The sequence below is a fragment of the Lynx canadensis genome, chromosome C1 (assembly GCF_007474595.2).
Source record: "Lynx canadensis isolate LIC74 chromosome C1, mLynCan4.pri.v2, whole genome shotgun sequence".
In the NCBI taxonomy this organism is placed as follows: domain Eukaryota; kingdom Metazoa; phylum Chordata; class Mammalia; order Carnivora; family Felidae; genus Lynx; species Lynx canadensis.
The window spans coordinates 218,737,372-218,758,068 of NC_044310.1; the positions used below are offsets into that span (position 1 = coordinate 218,737,372).

General features: G+C 51.6%; 1 long non-coding RNA gene across 1 annotated transcript; it reads right to left on the reverse strand.

Moving 5' to 3' along the window:
• Positions 1–4,184: 4,184 nt before the first annotated feature.
• LOC115521758 lies at positions 4,185–7,069 on the reverse strand. The gene is made up of 3 exons (XR_003971162.1): positions 6,489–7,069; positions 4,752–4,894; positions 4,185–4,449 (listed from the first exon to the last, which is right to left on the reverse strand). It is a non-coding gene; the product is annotated as an uncharacterized LOC115521758 (long non-coding RNA).
• Positions 7,070–20,697: the final 13,628 nt, after the last annotated feature.

The following is a 20,697-nucleotide window of genomic DNA, read 5'->3' on the forward strand; positions in this document are numbered from 1 at the left end:
CAGGAGAGAAAACACCACCAGGCAGGGACATCCCTGGACCCGAGGTGGCAGTCACTTAGAGATCACTGTCCCGGGGCACCTGGGGGGCTCAGGTCATGATCTCATGGTCTGCGGATCGAGCCCCACGTCAGGCTCAGCATTGAGCGTGGATCCTACTTAAGGTTCTCTCTCTCCCTCTCTCCCCCTTCCTCTGCCCCCCCTCCCCCGTGCTCACACACTTGCTCCCTCTCTCACATTAAAGAAAACAACCATTGCCCCTTTCCTCTCATTTAGGAAGGAGATGCTTGCTTATAACTGGGGCTGTTTTGACCTGCTCGTAAGTGGGTCAAGGAGTTTGAGTTGTGACCCACGAACCCAGGATAATTTCTAGGAAGCAGAACGTTTGGAGCACTGCATTCCTGTCAAGCGAAACCTCTCCCTGGCGCCCTGCGGTATTAATATGTCACCCCAAGCTGCAGGCTCCCGGATAATGCAGATGTCAGTCCTCAGTGAGGTGACCGGGTCGTTAGTCAGACACGCTTGGGTCAAATTCCAATCGTTCTGATTGCTCTCCAAACATGGTTTACCTTTTGTTTTTAAGTTTATTTCTTTATTTTTGAGAGAGAGAGAGAGAGAGAGAGCGAGCAGGGGAGGAGCAGAGAGAGAGGGACAGAGAGAGAGAATCCCAAGCAGGCTCCATGCTGACAGCATAGGGCCCGATCCGAGGCTTGATTTCATGAACCTGTGAGATCACGACCTGAGCCAAAACCAAGAGCCGGACGCTTAACTGACTGAGCGCCCGGGGGCCCCAAACACGACTCATCTTACCATCACGAGTGTGTCGACGAGAAGGGGGACAGCAAACTCACTGCTTCACTTACCGTGACTCATGTGTCCTTTGTTCCAGAACCTGGGCCCTGTTTCATTTTGGCTTTCCACCTGGAAGAACTTCCTTCCGCGTCCTAGTGCCGTGTGGTCATCAACACCCATTTCTCCGGGGCTTTCGTGCTGTTCAAGGCAGTCTACACGTCCTGCCTCGGGAGGGCTGGCCGCTCGGGGCTCCTGGTGCAAAGCAAGGGCCGTCTGACCTTCATGGGAAGCATGACTTAGCACCGAAGTCATGCCTTCAACAGCAGGGTTTCCTTGGAGGACGATGGCCTGAGGACCGGCGCTCAGCAGAGGAGAGGCAGGACGGAAAACAGGGGGGGACCCGGCGAGGCCACGGGGCCAGCCGGATGCGGGCGCTGTCTCCCAGGTACTGAGGAAGCCCGGGGGACAAGAGATGTCACCTGGCCTCCGCACGGCCCATCAGACAGGACAGAGCGTGCAGTTCAAGTCCAGACTCTGTTGCTAAGCAGCCAGGGGACCCTGGGCAAGTGGCCTCCCCGCTGTGCCTGGCTTTCCCCATCCCTCATGCGAGTCTTCCTCATACACGTGGGGAAGGTCAAACGGCACGACCCGCGTGAGATGCTGAGCACGGGGCCCCATCAGGCCGCCAGGATGCGCTCCGTTTCCCTTTCATGAGCACCTACTGTGTGCCCGACCTGGGCGCCGCCACACGGAGCCCACCGTCCACGCCGGTGGTTCTGTCAGGTTGTTCTGCCTCCGGGAGGCCGTCCCGGCTCGAGGGGAAGGGCGCTGCTGGCATCCAGCCGGGACGGGCAACAGTGTTGCCAAACACCCCACGGTGCTGGCACAGGCCCCCACGCCGAGAATCCGCTGGCCCCAAACGTCAGTGCTGCTGAGGATGAGAAATCCTGGACGACTAAAGAGGCACCGGTAGCGGGACCATTGAAGTTCAGGGTCAGGAGGGTGTGAGGAACGGGGGGGGGGGGGCAGGGGGTGGAGGGACCCTCCCTCATTCACTGTGAGGCTTAGTTATGGGGTGAACTTAGTGTGGTGCCCACAAGGCCCCCAGGCCCCACCCATTAGCCAGGGGCTCCCGGAAGGGTCTGCTCCCAGCTTAGCTCGACCCAGGACTCCCACCCTCCCCACCCACAGCATCGCCATCCGAGGGAAGGCCACTTAAAGTGCGGGGGCCGCCGTGGACCAGACACCACGCTCCACACCTTGTCTCCACTGAGCCGCGTAAACCCGCACGAGCCCCTCAGCCCCGCGAGAAACGTCCTAATTTCAACCTCCTTTTGAGAGCTACTTAGTGGCCTGCCCACGCCTCTCTGGCCCCGAAGCCTGTGGCTTAACCACGTCCAGGAGGCCTGCCAGAGCCATGGATCAAAGGGCGCCCGAACTGCTGGAAGGATCTGGGAGCCCTGAGTCCTGGGAAGGGTTCCTTCCTCTCTCAGTAAAGATCTCAGACAGGAGGCCTGGTGGAGGGTCTTGAGGGCAGGGACGGGGTGGGGTCGGGGGTTCGGGGAGTGGGGCGTGGGCTGAGCACAGCCTGGTTTTCCCTGCGTTGCAGCTCTTGGCGCGCAATCCCAAGCAGGTAGGAGCCAGGCCTCCCCGGACCCAGAGGCTCTGAGGGTGGCCCCCCAGAGGCAGCACCAGTAGCACCTGGGACCTGTTAAAGATGCAGAATCCCGGGCCCCACCCCAGACTCACCGAATCAGAAAGCCTGGGGTGGAGCTCAGCGGCCTGTGTTGCGACAAGTGTGGGAACGGCTCCCCGGAAGACGAGACGCGGGACCCGGGGTCAGGTGGCTCCCGCTGCACTCACAGCCTTTGGCCAAATGCAGGAGGGTCCCCGGGAGCCGGCTCAGCGCGCCCCTCCCAGCCCATCGGTAAGTTCACCTGGAACCCGGTGAAGCCTCCGCGCTCCCTCCAAGACACAGCTGTTTCTTAAGATGAGCCACGTGGCAATCGTGACCGGGCTCCTATTGGAGGAACGAACGTTCAAGAAATTGGCCACGTGTCTCTGAGAAAAAAGCAGGAAAAAGTGAGTCAGTGGCGGCAGGAAGCACTTAGAAGGGACTGCGGGGGGCCGAGCGCAGAGGGGCTGGAGAAGGGGGCGCGGCGGGAAACACCGCAGAGATGGGCGCGCAGCTCCGAATGGCAGGGATGGGAAACGTGCGTTCCACCTCCAGCCGGCAGGCACGCACATGCACGCACGCACAGGCACACACACGCAGCACACATACGCGCACACGCACACCAACGCACGCACACACAGGCGCGTGCGCACACATGCTCGCGCGTGCGCACACATACGCGCGCAGATGTGCACGCACATGCACGCACGCTCACACATGGACACGCACACGCACAAGGCTGGTGGTACCACGTATCTTGAGGCTGGCATCAGTGACAGTTCGTTCATTCATTTGTACACATTGGTTGAGCTGAATGAATGAACTTGGGATTTCTGCGCTTACTGAGCGTAAGTTATGCCTCTTTCTATGAACAGTGACAAAAATAAGTATGTTATGCTTTCCAGGTCTGCACGTTTGCCAAAAAACAAAACACACACACAAAAAAAAACAGCTGAGAAGCGGATCTTTGGTGAACCGGCAAGGACACAGCAGACTCGCAGGGGCCCCCGCAGGTACCACGGGAAGCGGGGAGCGCCAGCTGTGACCTTCGGAAGCTCGGCAGGGAGACCTCGCAGCCAACCGGCAGCTGCTGCGTCTGCAGGGTAGGAGCGAAAGGGATGCGGCCGCGGGGTCTGCCATGAAGCGATGACGGCCCAGCCCTGACTTGGAGACAGTCGCAGAAAGATGCCATCACTTCTTCCGGGGGGGGGGGGGGGGATACAGGCGGGAAACCCCAGGCCGAGCCCACCGCGCCTTTGGGGAAAGACAGGGAACTGGGCTTCTCTTCGTAGCGGGGGCATTAGAGCAGCGCCTGGGGGTGGGGGGTTTGTGGCATTAACCCAAAGTTATGGGGGACTGGATGAGATCGGTGGAAATGCCCATCCCAAGCCGGGGAGCAGCCCACTGCCCTCTCAGAAAGTCCATAACCTCCCGATAAAGTTTGTCTTTCTCCCGCTTCTTGCTTACACTTAAAAAAAAAACAAAAACCAACAACAGCCCTAATAGACACGAGTTTTAGAACAGTTAAGACTTAGAGAAAAATTGAACTCCTAGTACAGAGTTCCATACACCTCCAGGCAGTTTTCCCTGCTTAACTCTTACACTACTGCAATTGGTGACAATTGGTGACAATTCGTAACAATTTGTACAGTTCGTAACAATTTGTAACAATTTGTTACATTTCGTGAGCCAATATTGACACAATGGTTTTTTTTATGTCTTTATTTTTTAATTTTTGATACATTGTTGTCAACTAAAGTTTATACACTCTCTTCGGGTTTTCTTCTTTGCCCCATCTCCTTTTTCTGTTCCAGGACCTCTTCCAGGGTACCTCACTGTGTGCAGTTATCATGTCTCTAGGCTCAGTAGTCTTGGCGGTGACGATTTCCGACTTTCCTTGTCTGGGATTTTGAGGAGTACCGGTCAGGTGTATTGCAGTCTGCTTCTCCAGGGGAATTTGTCTGATGCTTTTCCCTATGAATAGACTGGGATTATGAAAAAAAGTGCCATTTTCATCAAGAGTGCATGCTACCAACATGATTTAAAGAAACTTTTGTAAATGTTTATTTATCTTTGAGAGATAGGGAGACAGAGACAGAGTGTGAGGGGGGTGGGGCAGAGACAGGGAGACACAGAATCTGAGGGTCAGCACAGAGCCCCACGCAGGGCTCGGACTCACAAACCGTGAGATCGTGACCTGAGCCGAAGTCGGACACTTGACCCACTGAGCCACCCAGGCGCCCTGCTACTAACACGATTCCTGACCAGTGACGGCGACCCTGCTCACCTGCCAGTAGCCTTTTGTCAGTTTCTCCACTGCGAAGTTTCTCCTTTTCCCCCTTTTCTGACTGTCCTGCCTGGAAGGAATCTCCACGCACAGCGCACACTTCAGGAGCAAGGAGTTCTGCTCCCTCCTTCAGAGTGGGGTATCTGCAAACGGTATTTGAATTCTGCACTCACTGGGGATTTGCCTCTTCTTACACATTGATTTATTTGGTACCGAGGTATGACTGACATACAGCATTATATGAGCTTTGGTGTCTGACACAATGACTGATGTGGCTACATTGCTGAACGGCCACCATGAGTCTCCTTAATATCTGTCACTGTACGTAGTTACAGAACTTACAGAACTTCCAAGATTTACTCTTAGCAACTTTCACATATACCCTAAGTACCATTAACTCAAGTCACTGCGACGTGCATTTGTCTCTTCTTACTCAATTATAAGTTTTAACAGTCATTTATATCATTATGGATTCATGGATATTTATTTTATACTTCGGGTTACAACCCAATTCGACTTTAGTTTTTTGCTCACATTGTTTCTGCTTTGGCTACTGGGGACACTTTGACCTTCCTTCCTCCCTCCCTCCCTCCCTCCCTTCCTCCCTCCCTCCCTCCCCCCTTCCTCCCTCCCTCCCTCCCTCCCTCCCTCCCTTCCTCCCTCCCTTCCTCCCCCCTTCCTCCCTCCCTCTCCCCTTCCTTCCTCCCTCCCTTCCTCCCCCCTTCCTCCCTCCCTCCCTCCCTCCCTTCCTCCCTCCCTCCTTCCTTCCTCCCTCCCTCCCATCCTTTCTTCCTTCCTCCCTCCCTCCCATCTTTCCTTCCTTCCTTCCTTCTTTCCTTCCTTCCTCCCTCCCTCCTCCCCCCTTCCTTCCTTCTTTCCCTCCTTCCTTCCTTCCTTCCTTCCCCCTTCTTTCCTTCCTTACCCTCCTCCTTTCTTTCCTTCTCTCCTTCCTTCATTCCTCCCTCCCTCCTTCCCTCCCTCCTTCCTTCCTTCCTTCCTCCCTTCCTCCTTCCTTCCTTCCTTCCTTCCTTCCTTCCTTCCTTCCCCCTCCTTCCCTCCCTTCCCTCCTCCCTTCTTTCCTTCTTCCTTCCTTCCTCCTTCCTTCCTTCCTCCCTCCCTCCCCCCTTCCTCCCTCCCTCCCCCCTTCCTTCCTTCTTTCCCTCCCCCCTTCCTTCCTTCTTTCCCTCCCCCTTCCTTCCTTCCCTCCCCCCTCCCTCCCTCCCTTCCCTCCCCCCTTCCTTCCTCCCCCCTTCCTTCCCTCCCCCCTTCCTTCCTCCTCCTTCCTTCCCTCCCTCCTTCCTTCCTTCCTCCCTCCCTTCTTCCTTCCTTCCTTCCTTCCTTCCTTCCTTCCTTCCCCCTCCTTCCCTCCCTTCCCTCCTCCCTTCTTTCCTTCTCTCCTTCCTTCCTTCCTTCCTCCTTCCTTCCTTCCTCCTCCCTCCCTCCTTCCTCCCTCCCTTCCTTCCTCCCTCCCTTCCTTCCCTCCCTCCTTCCTCCTCCTCCTTCCTTCCCTCCCTCCTTCCTCCCTCCCTTCCTTCCTCCCTCCCTTCTTTCCCTCCCTCCTTCCTTCCTCCCTCCCCCCCCTCCTCTTCCTCATCCTCCCCTCCCTCCCCCATCTCTCGCTCTCTCTTTCACTTCCTTACTTCCTGCTCGAGACTCATCCTGTACACCCCCCACCCAGTCCTAGAGTCTCTAAGGAGCTGGTCCCTTTCATTGCAGAGTGAGATTGAAAATCACGACCTGGGTGCTTGGTGTTCTCGTTGCCCGAGTCCCTCCGGCCCCCTTAATGGCCACGGCAAGGAGACATAAGTGCATATGGTGACCCAACTGCACACGCGTCCATACACGTTTCTCTGTGGAGCCATCTGTGTCCGCGGAAGGTTAAACGCGAGTTCGAGACGTCTCTGAGTGCAATCCAGTAGCTCGTGGGTCCCTGGAGCTTCCTTCCCTTGCTGACCTGAAGTGTCAACTCTAACAGTGAGAACCCGGCTCCCACTGCCCGCCAATCTTTACCCGGCCATTCCGTCCCAGCACACACACGGCAGCGGCACAATCGTTGGCCGAGTCCCTCCCACGGGGACGAGCTTTGTGGAGTGCTGCGGTTCCTCTCGCCTTCAGTCTTACACACTCCACTCACGTCCCGCCTTACCCAGGTCACATTTTCCACCCACCCCTTCATCTGCTTGTCGTAGCTTCGATTCTCTTATCTGTGAAAATGAACAAGGGGAGGCTCATTCCGAAGGGCATCTGGAGGCTGGGACCGGGAGCTCTCACACCCTGCCACTCAGTGTTGGTTGCAGACCCAACAGGAAGAGACTCATTTTGTGGGTGGACGCTACTCTACTGCTCTCCTCTGCACGGGCCCAGACAGTGAGCGACAGTCGCAGCCCAGCCAATGAGAGACAGCCCAGCCCAGCCAATGAGAGACTGTTACAGCCCAGCCAATGAGAGATAGTCACAGCCCCAATTAGAGACTGCCTCAGCCCAGCCAAAGAGAGAGAGTCACAACCCAGCCAATGAGAGACAGCCCAGCCCAGCCAATGAGAGACTGTTACAGCCCAGCCAATGAGAGATAGTCACAGCCCCAATTAGAGACTGCCTCAGCCCACCCAAAGAGAGAGAGTCACAACCCAGCCAATGAGAGACAGCCCAGCCCAGCCAATGAGAGACTGTTACAGCCCCAATGAGAGACAGTCACAGCCCAGCCAATGGAGACAGTTGCAGCCTAGTTAATGAGAGACAGCACAGCCCAGCCAATGAGAGACAGTCACGGCCCAGCCAATGAGACAGTCACAGCCCCAATTAGAGACTGCCTCAGCCCAGCCAAAGAGAGAGAGTCACAACCCAGCCAATGAGAGACAGCCCAGCCCAGCCAATGAGAGACTGTTACAGCCCCAATGAGAGACAGTCACAGCCCAGCCAATGGAGACAGTTGCAGCCTAGTTAATGAGAGACAGCCCAGCCCAGCCAATGAGAGACAGTCACAGCCCAGCTCATGAGAAGCCACTATTCTTAGAACGCCCAGTCCAACTCTGATGGACTGTTAGCTTACAGTAGCCTTCCCACCCCCTGCCTTTCCTTTCCTCTATAAAGGAGCCTCCTCTCCTTTGCTCTTGGGACTTGCCTAGGGTTTTGCCATAGCTTGCTTGTCCTGAGTTGTCATTCTCTGCTATTCCCAAATAAGACCATATTTTTTTTTGCTGGTGAAATAACTGGCAGTTTTATTTTTAAGGTTAACATAACAAGTCTGCATTTTGGGTGAGGGGATTCCCCCAAGCTCCCAAATAATAAAAAAATATTTTTACATACACTAAAATTCACTCTGCGTTGTGAAGTTTGATAGATTTTGGCAAATGCAGAATGTCATGTATCTGCATTCCAGCATCATGCAAAAACAGCTTCCCTGCCCTAAAAATCACTTGAATTTCATCCACCCATCCCCGTCCTGCCTCCTTCCAAACTCCCGGCAACCACTGATCTTTTTATTGTACGTAGCTTAGTCTTTTCCAGAATGTCATAGAGTTGGAATTACACAGTAAGTAGCCTTTCCAGATTGGCTTTTTTCATCTGGAAATAGCCATTTAAAGTTCCTCCCTGTCTTTTCATGGCTTGATAGCTCATTTCTTTTGATTGCTGAGTAATATCCCATTATATGGATGTACCAGGTCGTTTGTCTATTCACCTATTGAAGAACATCGTGGTTGCTTCCAGTTTTTGGCAATTATAAATAAAGTTGCTATAAATATCCATCTAGAGTTTGTGTGTGTGGACATAAGTTTTCAGTTCCGTTGGCAAATACCAAGGAGTGTGATTGTTGGATCATATGGTGAGACTATGTTTAGCTTTGTAAGAAACTGGCAAACTATCTTCTGAAATGGCTGCGCCATTTTGCTTTCCTGCCGATAACGAATGGCATCTTCATCAGCATTTGGAATTGTTAGATTTTTGGATTTGAGCCATTCTGACAGGCGTGTGGTGGTATCTCATTGCTGTTTTAATTTATAATTCCCTAATGACAAATGATGTGAGCATCTTTTTATATACTAATTTACCATCTGTACATATTATTTCATGAGGTGTCTGTTTAGATCTTTTGTCCATCCTTAAAGTGAGTTTTCTTATTTTTGAGTTTTAAGAGTTTTTTCTTTTAAGAGTGCTCAGCTACAAGTTATTTATCAGATATGTGTTTGGCAAGCATTTTTCTCCCAATCTGTCATTCTTCTTTTCATTCTATTAACAGTGTCTTCAGCAAAGCAGAAATTTTTAAATTTTGATAAAGCCCAACATACATTTTTCTATCATGGCTTGTGATTTTGGTGTTATAGCTAAAAACTCATCACCAAACCCAAGTTACCCAGATTTTCTTTTAGGATAATAAAAAAATTGTAGTTTTGAATTTTATGTAAAGCTCTGATTCATCTTGAGCTAATTTTGGTGAAATGCGGTGGGTCTCTCTCTCTCTCTCTCTCTCTCTTTCTTTCCCTTTCTCTAGCTCTATCTCTCTCATCTATATCTAATGCATTTGCACATAGGCATCCACCTGTTCCAGAACTATTTGTTGAAAGAAATATGCTTTCTCCATTGAACTGCCTTTGCATCTTTGTCAAGGATCAGTGGACTATATTTGTGTGGGTCTTTTCCTCGCTCTCTGTTCCAGTGATTTATTTGTGTATTCTTTCACAAACACCACACAGCCTTGGTTACTGTAGCTTCATAGTAAATATTGAGCATGGGCAATGTCAGTCCTCCAGATTTGTTCCTCTTCTTCAGTATTGTGTTGGCTGTTCTGGATCTTTCCATATATACTTTAGAATCAGCCTATTAATATCCACAAAATAACTTGCTGGGGATTTGACTGGGATTGCATTGAATCTATAGATCAGATTGGTAAGAACTGACATCTTAACAATATTAAGTCTCCCAATCCATGAACATGGAATAACTGTCCATTGAATTCTTTTATTTGAGTTTTGTAGTTTCTCCCATATAGGTCTTGTACATGTTTTGTGAGATTTGTATTTAAGTATTTCACTTTTGTGCAAATGTAAATGGTAGCTTATGTTACATCAATTTCAAATTCCACTTGTTCACTGTTGTATATAACAAAGCAAATGACTTTTGCATATTAACCTTGTATCCTGTGACCTTACCACAACCACTCTCAGAAGGCTTCTGTTGATGGTGGTGGTGGTGGTCCTTTGGGACACTTTACATAGATAATCATGTCACCCATAATATCATGGATAACGTTATTTCTTCCTTCCCAATGTGAATACGATGTATTTCTATTTCTTGTCTTATTGCACTAGCTAGGACCTACAATACAATTTTGAATGGAGTGGTTGAGGGAGACATCCTTGTCTTATTCCCAGTCTTTGCTTTGTGGTAAAACATCCAGTTTCTCACCATCAAGTATAGTTACACACACACACACACACACACAGCATTAGCTGTTGGATTTTTACTGAAGTTCTTTGTCAAGTTGAGGGAATTGCCTTCTATTTCTAGTTTGCTAAGAGCTTTTATCATGAATGCGTGTTGGTTTTGTCTAACGTTCTTTCCGAAACAATATGATCTTATGATCATTTAAACCTTGTTCATGTGGGGTATTACTTGAACTGATTTTTGAATATTGAACCATCTTGCATACATGGAGTAAATTCTACTTCATTGTGATGTATAATTCCCTTTAGACATTGTTGAATTTGATTTGCTAATATTTTGTTAAGGATTTTTGCATCTATGCTTAAGAAATATTCTTCTGCAATTTTTCTTCCTTTTAATTCTTTTTCAGCTTTTGGTATGAGGGTAATACTTACCTCACAGAATTAATTGAAACTGTTCCCTCTGCTTCTGTTTTCTGGGAGAGTTTGCAGAAAATTGGCAATATTTCTTCCTTTAATGTTTGGTAGAATCCACCAGTGAAATCATCTGGGTCTGGTGCTGTGTTTTGTAAGATTATTAGTGACTGATTAATTTTCTTTAGTAGTTACAGGTCTATTCATACTGTCTATTTATTCTTGTGTGAATTTTGGTAATTTTCAAGGAAGTGGTGCATTTCATCCTGGTATCAGGTTTGTGGGTAGAGTTGCTCATAATAATTCTTTATCCTTTTAATGTGCATGAGACCAGTAGAGATGGCCCTTTTTTCGTGTCTGATGTTGGCGACCGGTGTCTTCTTTCCTTTGTTTTTGTCAGCCTGGCTGAGGGCTTGTCAAAGTTATCAGTCTTTCCAAAGAATAAGATTTTGGTTTTGTTGATTTTTCTCTATTGATATTCTGCTTTCAATTTCATTGATTTCTGCTCTAATTGTTACAAGCTCTTTTCTTCTGATTGCTTTGGACTTAGAGATAAGACGTCTAGTTATTGTACTTCTCTGAACTCCTCAAGGTGCCCTTTCTCATTGTGTATCTTTTCATGGTTTTCCTAGAGCACATGACTTGAGCTGCATGGATTCATATGAAGCAGCCGATGTGTGGGCAGCTTTCTGGAGTCCCTGTGAAAATAGCAACAATGTGATAGCCTTTGGAAGAACAGGCCTCCTTCCCGATTTCTGTTGCTAAGCTTTGTCATCGGAATTGAAAAATCGGAAGCACAGCAGAACACTGTGTGCCTCTAAGATTCTCCTTTTCATCAAGCAGGGTTTTCGCAGGACCCCTTCCGTCAGAGCGAGAGTAAGCATCCCACAGCACATCTCCATCTCACAGCCATCCAGAGGAGGAGGGGGGCCCCAGGCTGCAAGCGGCAGGACCTGCTCCTGGCCTCGTCCCCCGCAGAACAGACCTGCTCAAGTATCACTTGGCAGTCAGGGGCAACTGAAAATTGGACCCCTTGTTTTGCAATCCCTGACGTTTTGTTGGAGATTAACTGAGGTGTCGGTTTCTTGGTGATAGCAGGGGTGATTTGGAGGACAGCTTGAGACCCATGAAAGGAACCATTGTTCAAACACTGAGTGAGTAACAATTACCATTGTCCTTCTCTGCAGACCCATCTTTTCTTAAATACACAAGGTTGCCTGGACTCCTGTGGGGACTTTGGGAACCGATCAAGCCACGTTGGGCAGTGTGCATTGGGGTGGGGGATCCACATTTGCAGTCTCATCAGTGGATCCCAGTTAAGCCAAATGTTAAGAGTCGTTCTGGAGACAAAGGCCTGAGACTCAGGCATTCGTGCTTCAACCCCTTTTGGTCTGATTAGACCCGGAATCTTGCAGCCAAATTACATATTTGTACATTCTAATTTCTTTTTAACTTTGATTCCAAGAGGGCTCTTCCTCTCTCCTAGATTTCTGTCTTCTCAAAAGCAACCAAGTCTGCATTAACTTTTCCTAGAAGTAAAAGTCAGATCATGTTGGGGGCCTGGGGCAAGTGTTCAAATAGATGCTCTTGTGTCACCGTTTATGAAATGAGGCAAATGAATGACTAAGTATAATAGGTCCCATTCTCCCACTATTGTCTCACCTTGACAATTATGTCTTCTTGGTAACATGGAAGTCTGGGTCGGCCTCTTGCCTTGCCCACCCCAGTCCTTATCTTCCACCCTGAGGGCCTCGAGCACATGTGTGTGGACACCACAGCCCCATCTACTAGAATGGCAAAAAGTAAAAAAGGAAAAAAAAAAAACCCAACAGCACAAAGTGTTGTCCAGGATGTGAAGCAGCTGAAACACTCATACACAGCTGGTAGGAATGCAAAATGGAGGAGCTGCTTTGGAAATGAGTGGCAAGGTCTAACAAAGTTAAATGCACACTTGCCCTAGGACCTAGCAATCCACGCCTAGATGTTTACCCAAGGAAAATAAAAGTTCACAAGCACACAAAAACCTGAATGTGAGTATACATGACAGCTTTTATCATGAGAGCCAAAAACTAGATACAACCCAAATGTCCTTCAACTCCTGAATGGGGAAACAAACTATGGTACATCCACACAATGGAATACTACTCAGCACTAAAAAAGGAACAAACCACTGACACATGCAAAAACGTGCGTACATCTCCAATGCACTATGCGAGGTGAAAGCAGCCAGACCTGGAGGCTACACGTTGTGTGATTCCATTTATGTGACATTCTGGAAGTGGCAGAATTATGGGAACAGAGAACAAACTAGTGTTTAGCAGCAGTGAGCAGCATTAGTTAGCAGTTTTCTGGGTGATGGAACTGTCGTTTCATCTTGATGGCGGTTGTGGCTATGTGACTACGCATTTGTCAAAACCCATGGAATTGTGTGCCACAATGAGCGAATTAACTGTATGTTAATTAAAAATATAAAAATATATATCTAAAAGAAAACTCAGTCGTGGTGTCAAAAGGATTAGAAACACATAGGAGTTAATAAATTGTGTGGCACCATAGAGCACAACCCCAGGCCTTCCTCCAGAGCTCTTTCCACCCCCCAGTAGGTCCAAGGTCATTGTCCTTCTATCTTGTGGAGCCAAGATGCAGAGGCTGGGTGGGTTCAAGGCCACCCAATGGGCTCCAGGTAGACTTGGGGTGGGACCCTGGGTCTCCCTGTTTCCAACTCAGTGCTCTACTTTGACCACATTTGGAAAAGCTTCATTGATGACAGAGCAGATGTCTTTCCTGAGTTGTGTGGAGAACAGGCTGGATGGGCAGTATCTTTTGCTGGTGAACCCAGAGGAGGAAGCTGGGAGAGATCCGAGCACTTGTGAACCAAATCGTCTCTGTGAGCCCCCCAAACTCTGGTTAAATCACTCTGATGAATAAAATAGGAAAGAGTTACTTTTTCCCCTGTGGGAAGGGAAATGAAAGTCTTCCTCTGTGTTCCTTTATGCCAGTGTGCTGCCATATTCCATCCACGGACACAGAACAAATGCAGTGACATCAGGGTTGAACTTCCATAAAGATGTCGTCTTTCCTCCACAGAGATAAGACTCCAGCATACCTGCCGGCTCCTGCGTGCCAGGCCGTACAGAGAACCCATGGCTCCCATGTCTCTTGGCCAAGGAGAGTTACACTGACTTCTCTCAAGTTTACAACCACGTCGATGTTATGGTCTCTGTGACCTGGTGTCCAGTTTTCAGCAGTTGATGAGCCCTCTAGGAGCAGAGCAGGCTTTGAGCGAGTGCAGAGTGCAGACACCTGTGTGGGGCATGTTGCTCTCACAGCAGCAACTGTCTTCACCCCCCATCAGTAGGGGTCCTGCCTGAGTAGTCAGAGCTCCACCTGCCCCATACCTTACCTGGGGACCCACAGGCAGCTTGACCCAACATGCCTATAACTGAGCTCCTTTCCCATCTGGTCTCTAAATAGGAGCCCTCCAGCTTCTCCATCTCCATGAGCGTTAGCCTCCGTGGATCCTGTCCTCTTGCACCTCTTCTGACATCGGTCGCCAATGTGTCCCTGCCCAGGTGGGCTCTAATGGCCCTCTTGCTCTGTCTGCTCTCATCACTGCTCCACAGAGCTGAACGAACAGTGGTTGTTGCTATGTTACCAAGGAGGGGACCGAGACAAGTAAGAAGTATTCAGGATCATGTGGTGGGCAGGTCGGGGGCAGAGTTGAGAATACTGGTCTCATTGCCCCATCCCTTTCTTTTAAGGCACACTGGTCACCATCACCTCTCCTCCAGACCTTTGGGAAGGCCACTGAACTGCTCCTTGGAAATCCCCTCGCACTCCCTCCGCTCTGTGGTCCATGCCCAGAGAATGTCCATCCGACCTCCTCTGGCAATAACCCACAGAGCTTTAAGTTGCTCTTGGGGTAAATCTAAAATCCTAACTGATGTGACTGTTTGCCTACACACTCAGCATCTATCTTTCTCTTACTCTCCACTTGTTCCAGTCCTCAGAGCCCTTGCATACGCTGCTTCTTCTCCATGGATTGCCTTTCCTACCCTATTCTGTAGAATGAGCCCAGACTTGTCCATTCTATAGGTCACCCTTGTGTTCTCATACCAGCACCCTACCAGATGAGGCCAGGACAATCTCTTATTGCTTCCTTAACCTCTGTTTTTCTCCTTTGGGGCTTGATTCCACACCCAATATGTTCTTTAATGCTGGTCTTCCTCTAGATTATAAGCTCAATGTGGGCAGGGATGGTGTCTTCTATCACTGAAACCCCAGTTTCTACAAACTCAATGCTTAGCAAATATTTGCTGAGTGGATGAACTAATGAGTCCATGGAGAATCCCAGATCTTAGAGGCCCCCATGACCCCTAAACTTTATAGGTAAATGTCCCCCCAAGTCCTGGTGACAGAGCCTGAAAGAAACCTCCTCATCCCCTGACCCCTAGCTTCCCAAGTGCCTTTCTGCCTTTCTCTCCCCTCTGCTGTCTCTCCAAGGACAGAATTCTGCCTGGCCAGGAAGGGCTGCAGCCTCGAGGGGTGGAAGTGGAAAGAATGGAGCCTCCAGCCGTCACACTGTATACCATACTCTATGCTAGGTACTATACTAGACACTGGGTTCCCAGGAGCCCAGAGGGTGGAAATGTATAGTCACAACCCTGGACTCCACACAAAACAGAAGAAGGGCAGGGTGGAAAATGAGTTCGGGGGGAAGAATGGAGCTGCAAAGAAGTCCAGAGACTTCCAGAGACGGTCCCCCATGGGGAGACCCTGGTGTCCACTGCGGGCCTCGTCAGTTGTGGATCAACACCGACTCATCCACTCTGGGCTGTGACTCTTCTGGTTGGCTGCTCAACTGAGCCAGGCCGAGAACAGTGAGGCCACAGAACAGAGCAAAATTAGCCAGCTTCAAAACTGTATCACCAACCTGGGCTCTGCCAGTTGGTACAAACAGATGACCACACACAGAATGGCTAAAGCAGCCCCCGGGCCAGCCCAGGTTCCAGGTGGGAGGAACTGTTTTACATCCTGACTGGAAGAGGGACAAGGTCAACGGCCAAGAGCCTCTGCAGTGGGGGACAGCACCATGGGCATCTTCAGAAAAATGCAATCTGCCACCTTGCTCATGGCAAACGAGACCCGACAAGCCGTGTGTCTGGACCCTTTGGAGAAAGCTGAGAAGCCAACAGCTGCCCAGGAGGGGACAAGCCAGGCCCACTCTCCCAGCCAGGCCGGAAACTGCTGTGGTACAGCGGAAAGGTCCAGATCTGGGGTCAGAGACCAGCGGAGAGTTGTGACAATTGCCAGCCACTGACTCTCTCGGGGCCTCAGATTCTCGTCTGAAGCTGAAGAGAGGGGCACCTGGAGACCCCTCTGGGGACACGCAGTGAGTCCCAATTGCTCATGCAGACACAGCCACCAACTCTGAACAGCCGCCAGAGGGGCCTTCCAAGCACTAAGTTGAGGGAGGGTTGAAGAAGGGTGTGGGGTACTTACCACACTCTTGCTAACGACCCCGAGCAAAGGCCCACCTTCAAAGCCTTGGGGTGGGGGGAGCGGGAGAGGCAAGCCAAGGTGAGGGGCCCTGGGGGGCAGATGCTGGGCCCACGCAGTTGGGCTAATGTGCAAAGCAGAAGAGTGGGCTGGGCTGTGTGCTCTTAGGTGTTAATGATTTCCTCAACTGCCGTGGGGGGAACAGAGGAGCCTGAAGGCTGGCCTCACAGATAAATGGCTTGGCGTGGTGTTAAGTCCTGTATTTAACAGGCTGATTAATGGGCTGGAGGAGAGTGACTCCGGCTAATGACATGTGCAGGTGGCAGCTGGCGGGTTAGGGGCCGCTAACCCAACAATGGACACCAAGAAATAAAATAACAAGCAGGCAGGAAAGTCCGGCACGTGGAAGTCCCCTCTCCAGTCTGGACACGAGGAAACCACTCATCCTTGACTCGTTCGAGGGGGCTCATGAGTGCCCATGGCATGTGTGCTTCCCGGGGGACAGGCATGGTGTGGTGTGGCCAGGTAGCGTCCCGGACTTCCAGAACATCACACACCGGTGAGCTCTGAGCTGAAACCAGGGGGAAACAAACAAACCTGCCTCGTAATTACAAAGGCTTTTCTCAAAGACATCCAAGAATTTCAGAGACCGGCACAACCCATGGGGAGGAAAGACTTTCACGCTCCTGTCCACACGTGTCCTGAAGGTCCAGACTATGGTGGGAGCCTCTTCCTCATCCCCAGAAGACCCTTCCTGGGCTCTCAGTCCAACGCCCTCTGGGGCCCCGGGCCCCGACCTCAGGGCCTCTTGGACCTTCCAAGCCTACGCTCACAACCCAGTTGGCCACTACAGGCCATTGTCACTTTTCTTCTGCACTCTCGGGACCCCTGTCCTCCTCCCCACTGTCCCCACCTACCGGGGGCTCCAGCTTCCTCCCTCAACAAGGAAATAGCCTCCCTGCCTCCAGAAACTTCCCTGGGCACAACATTGCTCAGCCCTGCTCAGCAACAGCACCTGTGGCTCCCTGGCCCCAGGCCTCTGAGTCTTAACCATGTGGCATTGCCCGCCCTGTGCCCTTCTGCACAGACCCTGAGCTCACTGGCTTCTCAGGTGCTGGGACCATCCACAGGGTGAAGGGTTCTCACCCTGCCCTGCTGTCTGCGGTCACCTCCACCATGGGGTCACCTCCACCCACAGACCTCCGATTATGAGCCCCAGCCTTCTTCAGGATTGTGTTCAAGTGAACCCTTCCTCGGACATGTCTGAGGCTCACAGCTGAAATCCTGGCTCAGAGCAGGTTAAGTGAGGGACAGAGATGCCAGCAAGAGCTCTGGGACAAAGGGCCCTGGAGTCAGGGAGGAACCAGAGCCAACAGCACCGAGCTAGGTCTCCCTGATCCCATAGATTCGAAGGAGAAGCTCGCTTGGCCGCGGGATTCGGCTCTGCAGTGGTCTTTCCGAGGGGAGGAAAGAGGATGGGTGCTTACGACATCCTGGATGAACTAAGACAGTGACCACGACCCTTTCCACATCCCAGGCCTGGTCCAGCGGCTTTCCATGTCCTCATGATGAGCTGGCATCACGGGGACCGTAGGTCACCTGTGAGGCCAGGCAGCTGGCACAGGGTCTGTGCTCAGAAACATCACCCCAGAGTTAGGGGGCATGAAGTGCTCTGGGGGAACCAGCGGGCCGTGCCCTGTCACTGGGGAGTGGCTAACACCGTTGCCCCGTCCAGCCCCGTGATCCTGCCTCTCCCCTCGCTCTCCAAGCCTCCCCCCTCCAAGGGCTGCACAGGCTCTTCCTAAGTTTCCTACAAAGCACGCACTCCCCTCCCTACTGGCGTATGTGGCTGTGCTGTCCCGCCTGTGTCCTTGCTGGCCTGAAACCCCAGCCTGTCCTCGCACCTGTGCCCCAGACCGTAGGCCAGTGATTCCTCTAAATGCAGGGCGGGTCCTATCCTGTCCCCCACCCCTTCCCCAGTGCCCCTGGGACGACAGGATGGCCACCTCGCCCACTGCCCACCCCCTTCGGCTCGGCTGTCAGCCAGACTGGATTCCTGCAACTTCCTCCCACGTGGTGCTGGCCCAGCACGTAGGCTCTGATAGCACACCCACCACGGCGCCCCTCCCACCCCAGCCTCCGACCTCTGCTTGGCTCTCCCTCCCTCCAGCCCTTCCCTCCCTCTTGGGCTCTTCCCTCCCTCCCAGAGGTGGGTGAAGCTGTGCCTGCTTGTCCCCTGACGGCCCCAGGAACTGGCCGCAGCACTCACCAGCAGGTGTGACCTACATAACCATGTGTCCCCCACTGGACTCCGAGCTCCCAAGGGCAAGCTGTGCCTGTCTTTGAGGGAGTCTGCAAACGGGGCCTGGAGGCGGCTTGTGCCCTGCCTGCCTCCAGGGTGAGGGCCTAGTCCGGGGACCCCTGGGTGCTCCCTCCTGCCAGCTTTCCTGGTGCGATTCCATGTTACACACCTGCCATGTAGGTGCCGCGCTCGGAGCCGTGATGTGCGCCGATGGCAAGGGCCTCCCTGGGCCCAGCAAACGCGAGGGTGTCGGTCATATGACTGGGCCACCCTGCTTGATGTCCACAGAGTGCTCTGAGCTTGCCACCTCTCTGAGCGCTCCTCCAAGGCCATGCTCTGAGGGGCCGGGGGACTTCTCCCCCGGGTTCTGCGTTGCTCGGTCTGTGGGACGAGGCAGGTCGGAACCCAATGTGTGAAGTTGTCCATCTTCGGGAGTGCCTCTGAGCCAGACCCCATCCCAGTCCTGTCTCTTCACACTCTGTCGCTCTGTGCCTCAGTCTCTCCTTCTGCAGATAGAGATGGTAATCCAGGGTCTGCCCCTCACAGTAGTTCCAGGATTACCAGACATGGACCCAAGGCCGGCCAAGGCGGAATGGCCGTGGGTGGGAGCATGGACCAGGTAGCCCTGGGAGGTCTGGAGTTCGGTGACCTTGTCCCCAGGGGGATAACCTGGGTTCTTATGAGAATACCCTGCGATGATGTCCCCGTCCCTGTTCATGAACTCTCCAAGCATGACTGTCATTCTTTTCACCTTTTAAACATATACCTCTTCCCTGGATTGTCTTCAGGTTAAATCTTATAAAATGATGTTGCAAACAAAGTCAAAAGGGCCAACGACCCAGCACGGGAAGCACAGAGCATCGCGCCTAGCACTCTTCCTGGAGGGCAGTGCTGGCTCCACGCGATGGCAGGGCCCGGTGCGCTGTCGCAGCCCTCCGCCAGGCCGCCGCTCTGGTTTACATGCGGACATCTGCCGCGCCCTGTAAAGCAGCCACGTTGCCAGTCACCCAGACGTCACTCTGTAAATCTGCACGACAGCTCGGTGAGCTGGGAGGGGCTGGCAGCTTTATGAGGTGACATCTCTGTGATGAATGGGGCTGGGAGCTGTACAGGAGGGAGGTGGTGGTCGGGGGGGACGAGAGAACAACCGTGCGGGCGAGGGCGTGCACTCACACGCACACGCACACATACACGCACACGTGTGCACGCACACACACAGAGGATGCCAGGCTTTGCCTGAGGATGCCAGGGACACTGAGTGCATTTCTTTTCACGGCTTACTTCATGGCCGGCATCTGCCCCACGCTGCAATATAAAATCAAACAACGGGAAAACACGTTGATGTAGACGTTTGCCTGGTGAAGATTAGAGACCCACAGGGTATGGTTTTTTCCTCCATCTTGGCATTTTATTTCAGATATTTGGACCTTGAATGGATGCATTTGGAAAAAAGATCTATCAGCTACTGTCCATAACAGGAAGGCAGAGAAAAATGGTAGGTGGGGACATTTATTGAGCACCTACTGTGTACCAGAGCGCCCACCGCCCCACCATTGTCTACGCTTGTCCTCTTGTGTGCTACTTACAGCCCCTCTTTGAAAGGGGGCAGGTGGGGGAAAATGAGGTTTCATTAAGTGTCCCAACTGATATAAAAGGACAGTGGCAGGGCTGGGGGCCAAACCACGGTTACCGATGCCAGCACTGTGCTTGGTCTAACACATCCACCGCATGTAACATGTGTTTATTCAACTGACAGTGAAATATGGCTGCATGCCCAACAAATCCCTTCAAAACTTAATCAGTGTTTACTAAGGATATGAATTATGTACAAAACTGTGCAACTCTTCAAAATCCTTCCCCCGCCAATTTGTAATTTTACTTGGAGGTGCTGTTGATTTATGGTATCGACTTGGCTTCAGTTTTTATAGCTTCCAGCCTTGAAACCCAGAAACTTCTGGTTTGGGAGACTCCTCGAGCCCCAACCCAAGGCTGTGCCTCCAAGGTGCTCATCAGATGCTTGTTAATCGAAGAGGAGGAAATGAAGACATAAGTGAGTAAGAAGATATTGTTTAAGCCTGTGCTTAGACAGGTGGGCGCATGCTCGTCAAACCAAAGGTCATGTAGAAGTGAATTAATTCATGAAGTCAAGGACTGCCACCGACCATCGGGGCTAATGTGGTCTGTGGGGCTCTGTGGCACTCAGCACCCCAGAAGCTGGGGCTCACCTATTTGCTCACAGGGGGGTGGCCATTCTCTGACAGCCTGATATTTGGACACCACTGCCTGCAAAAGAGGAGGTGCTGGGAGAAGAAGAGGCTGTGGCAGCAGAGATGGAGAAGAATGAGGACAG